The sequence below is a fragment of the Schistocerca gregaria genome, unplaced genomic scaffold, assembly GCF_023897955.1.
Source record: "Schistocerca gregaria isolate iqSchGreg1 unplaced genomic scaffold, iqSchGreg1.2 ptg000195l, whole genome shotgun sequence".
NCBI lineage: Eukaryota > Metazoa > Arthropoda > Insecta > Orthoptera > Acrididae > Schistocerca > Schistocerca gregaria.
Genome location: NW_026061734.1, coordinates 2,945 through 7,500, shown reverse-complemented (window position 1 = coordinate 7,500; position 4,556 = coordinate 2,945). Strand labels below are relative to the sequence as shown.

The following is a 4,556-nucleotide window of genomic DNA, read 5'->3' as shown; positions in this document are numbered from 1 at the left end:
CGTGTACGCTCTAGGTGCGCCTCACCTCGCAATGAGGACGAGACGCCCCGGGAGTGCGGAGGCCGCCGCCCCGTGAAGGGCGGGGAAGCCCCATCCTCCCTCGGCCCGCGCAAGGCGAGACCTTCACTTTCATTACGCCTTTAGGTTTCGTACAGCCCAATGACTCGCGCACATGTTAGACTCCTTGGTCCGTGTTTCAAGACGGGTCGTGAAATTGTCCAAAGCTGAAGCGCCGCTGACGGGAGCGATTATTCCGCCCGAGAGCATCCCGAGCCAACAGCGGCGCGGGTCCGGGGCCGGGCCAGGTAGGTCCGTCATCCGGGAAGAACCGCGCGCGCTTGCCGGGAGCCCGAGCGCCCAAAGGGGCGAATCGACTCCTCCAGATATACCGCCGAGCAGCCAGCCAGGACACCGGGGCTCTGCCCAACAGACGCGAACCGAGGCCCGCGGAAGGACAGGCTGCGCACCCGGGCCGTAGGCCGGCACCCAGCGGGTCGCGACGTCCTACTAGGGGAGAAGTGCGGCCCACCGCACACCGGAACGGCCCCACCCCGCGGCGAGTGGAAAGGCAACCGGACACGACCCCGCCGCGGATTGCTCCGCGCGGGCGGCCGGCCCCATCTGCCGAGGGCGGGGGCCAGTGGCCGGATGGGCGTGAATCTCACCCGTTCGACCTTTCGGACTTCTCACGTTTACCCCAGAACGGTTTCACGTACTTTTGAACTCTCTCTTCAAAGTTCTTTTCAACTTTCCCTCACGGTACTTGTTCGCTATCGGTCTCGTGGTCATATTTAGTCTCAGATGGAGTTTACCACCCACTTGGAGCTGCACTCTCAAGCAACCCGACTCGAAGGAGAGGTCCCGCCGACGCTCGCACCGGCCGCTACGGGCCTGGCACCCTCTACGGGCCGTGGCCTCATTCAAGTTGGACTTGGGCTCGGCGCGAGGCGTCGGGGTAGTGGACCCTCCCAAACACCACATGCCACGACAGGCGGCAGCCTGCGGGGTTCGGTGCTGGACTCTTCCCTGTTCGCTCGCCGCTACTGGGGGAATCCTTGTTAGTTTCTTTTCCTCCGCTTAGTAATATGCTTAAATTCAGCGGGTAGTCTCGCCTGCTCTGAGGTCGTTGTACGAGGTGTCGCACGCCACACCGCCAGCCGGCTGTGCACGCTACCGAGAAAGTACCGGTATGCGAACCGCCAGGCGACGGGCGCGCATCGCACGTTTAAGGAGACGCGGCCGGCCACACAGGCGACCACGACACTCCCACGTCTCCGAAGCGGGACAAACGCCGCGCGCTTCAGTATACGTAGCCGACCCTCAGCCAGACGTGGCCCGGGAACGGAATCCATGGACCGCAATGTGCGTTCGAAACGTCGATGTTCATGTGTCCTGCAGTTCACATGTCGACGCGCAATTTGCTGCGTTCTTCATCGACCCACGAGCCGAGTGATCCACCGTCCTGGGTGATCTTTTCCTTTTCAGTCTCCCACTGTCTCTTTCAAGACAGTAGCATTTGCGGGACTGAGGCGTCTGACGGCCCCTGTTCCACTATTTTTTTTGTGTCCAACGGCCTCACAGCCGATGGGCGTCGTACGGCTCCACACCGGAGCGGACAGGCACTCGGGCGAACGTCATTCAAAACCGGCGCCAGGCGCCAGGTACCGCAGGCCAGCCGCTCCAGAGCTTCAGCGCTCGTACCACACAACAACAACAACAACAACACTTCCGCTAGTTTTGAGAGGCACGCGTGGTTCCGCACGCGGCGCACGGCCACTGCCGTACAGGTAGCGTGTTGCGCGACACGACACGCACATCGAAAGACATGCAGTCTAGTCGGTAATGATCCTTCCGCAGGTTCACCTACGGAAACCTTGTTACGACTTTTACTTCCTCTAAATGATCAAGTTTGGTCATCTTTCCGGTAGCATCGGCAACGACAGAGTCGATGCCGCGTACCAGTCCGAAGACCTCACTAAATCATTCAATCGGTAGTAGCGACGGGCGGTGTGTACAAAGGGCAGGGACGTAATCAACGCGAGCTTATGACTCGCGCTTACTGGGAATTCCTCGTTCATGGGGAACAATTGCAAGCCCCAATCCCTAGCACGAAGGAGGTTCAGCGGGTTACCCCGACCTTTCGGCCTAGGAAGACACGCTGATTCCTTCAGTGTAGCGCGCGTGCGGCCCAGAACATCTAAGGGCATCACAGACCTGTTATTGCTCAATCTCGTGCGGCTAGAAGCCGCCTGTCCCTCTAAGAAGAAAAGTAATCGCTGACAGCACGAAGGATGTCACGCGACTAGTTAGCAGGCTAGAGTCTCGTTCGTTATCGGAATTAACCAGACAAATCGCTCCACCAACTAAGAACGGCCATGCACCACCACCCACCGAATCAAGAAAGAGCTATCAATCTGTCAATCCTTCCGGTGTCCGGGCCTGGTGAGGTTTCCCGTGTTGAGTCAAATTAAGCCGCAGGCTCCACTCCTGGTGGTGCCCTTCCGTCAATTCCTTTAAGTTTCAGCTTTGCAACCATACTTCCCCCGGAACCCAAAAGCTTTGGTTTCCCGGAGGCTGCCCGCCGAGTCATCGGAGGAACTGCGGCGGATCGCTGGCTGGCATCGTTTATGGTTAGAACTAGGGCGGTATCTGATCGCCTTCGAACCTCTAACTTTCGTTCTTGATTAATGAAAACATACTTGGCAAATGCTTTCGCTTCTGTTCGTCTTGCGACGATCCAAGAATTTCACCTCTAACGTCGCAATACGAATGCCCCCGCCTGTCCCTATTAATCATTACCTCGGGTTCCGAAAACCAACAAAATAGAACCGAGGTCCTATTCCATTATTCCATGCACACAGTATTCAGGCGGGCTTGCCTGCTTTAAGCACTCTAATTTGTTCAAAGTAAACGTGCCGGCCCACCGAGACACTCAACAAAGAGCACCCTGGTAGGATTTAAACGGGGTCCGCCTCGGGACGCGAAAGCACCCCTTCGGCTCGCCCCACCGGCAGGACGTCCCACGATACATGCCAGTTAAACACCGACGGGCGGTGAACCAACAGCGTGGGACACAAATCCAACTACGAGCTTTTTAACCGCAACAACTTTAATATACGCTATTGGAGCTGGAATTACCGCGGCTGCTGGCACCAGACTTGCCCTCCAATAGATACTCGTTAAAGGATTTAAAGTGTACTCATTCCGATTACGGGGCCTCGGATGAGTCCCGTATCGTTATTTTTCGTCACTACCTCCCCGTGCCGGGAGTGGGTAATTTGCGCGCCTGCTGCCTTCCTTGGATGTGGTAGCCGTTTCTCAGGCTCCCTCTCCGGAATCGAACCCTGATTCCCCGTTACCCGTTACAACCATGGTAGGCGCAGAACCTACCATCGACAGTTGATAAGGCAGACATTTGAAAGATGCGTCGCCGGTACGAGGACCGTGCGATCAGCCCAAAGTTATTCAGAGTCACCAAGGCAAACGGACCAGACAAGCCAATCCGATTGGTTTTGATCTAATAAAAGCGTCCCTTCCATCTCTGGTCGGGACTCTGTTTGCATGTATTAGCTCTAGAATTACCACAGTTATCCAAGTAACGTGGGTACGATCTAAGGAACCATAACTGATTTAATGAGCCATTCGCGGTTTCACCTTAATGCGGCTTGTACTGAGACATGCATGGCTTAATCTTTGAGACAAGCATATGACTACTGGCAGGATCAACCAGGGAGCTGCGTCAACTAGAGCTGAGCAGCCGGCCGCCCGGGAGTGTGTCCCGGGGGCCCGCGCGAACACGCAAGCGTCCGCTCAATTATTCTGCAAACAGGAGGAGGCCGAGCTCCCCTGCACGATACACCTCGAAACCCTCTCAGGTCCCGGCGGCGCGCAGCGCCGTCCTAGGTACTTGGTCGGTTTCGAGAGAGGCGCAATCGCCCGGAGTTAGGCGAGTAGACGGTTTTAGTGAGAACACCCTTGCTCCCAACTGAGCTTGCCGCTGCCGACAGAGGCCCGGGAGCGTGCTGTCGTGGCATTGCCGGCGGGAGACAACACGCGCCACCTATGGTGACCGGCAGCTCCAACGCCAGCGCCACACAAGGGCAAAGCCCCACTTGGGTGCAGAAGCGAACTCTCCCAGCACAGCGCACGCGCCAACACGTCCGCACAACTGCGATACAAACCACCTGCGAGAACCGCTGGGGCGACCGAGCAGCAGACGGCGTCGCGGCGCCGAGTGCCAGGCGGCGGCGCATCCTCAACGCACACAGTCCTCAATCAGACCAGCACACTGCAGATGTCCACCGCGCTTCGCACCGGGCTCGGCTGAACCAACTTTGGCCGCCAGGCGCCGCGTGCAGGGTGCGCCGCAGCGTAGCTGCGCCGCCTGCCGGGCCCGTCGGCTGGCGCTCCTGCCACTCGGCGCCCCCCACCAGCCGCCTGTTGCGCGTGCGCCCACGCAGCGCGCGGCCAACACGCCGGGCGGCCCCCCTTCACCGGCCGGGAACAGTCCCACCAAGCCACCGCCGCGTATCGCTTCATACCCACATGGGCCTAGT

The 4,556-nt window shown here is 58.7% G+C and overlaps 3 non-coding genes across 3 annotated transcripts in view; all 3 read right to left on the bottom strand.

Moving 5' to 3' along the window:
• Window positions 1-1,126, bottom strand: part of LOC126304898 (large subunit ribosomal RNA) — a 4,222-nt gene extending 3,096 nt beyond the window's left edge. The window contains exon 1 of the ribosomal RNA XR_007553275.1: window positions 1-1,126. This exon is cut by the window's left edge and continues 3,096 nt beyond it. This is a non-coding gene — a ribosomal RNA (large subunit ribosomal RNA).
• Window positions 1,127-1,314: 188 nt separating this feature from the next.
• Window positions 1,315-1,469, bottom strand: LOC126304889 (5.8S ribosomal RNA). The gene has a single exon (XR_007553267.1). It is a non-coding gene; the product is annotated as a 5.8S ribosomal RNA (ribosomal RNA).
• A 371-nt stretch (window positions 1,470-1,840) lies between these two features.
• LOC126304892 (small subunit ribosomal RNA) lies at window positions 1,841-3,733 on the bottom strand. The gene has a single exon (XR_007553269.1). It is a non-coding gene; the product is annotated as a small subunit ribosomal RNA (ribosomal RNA).
• Window positions 3,734-4,556: the final 823 nt, after the last annotated feature.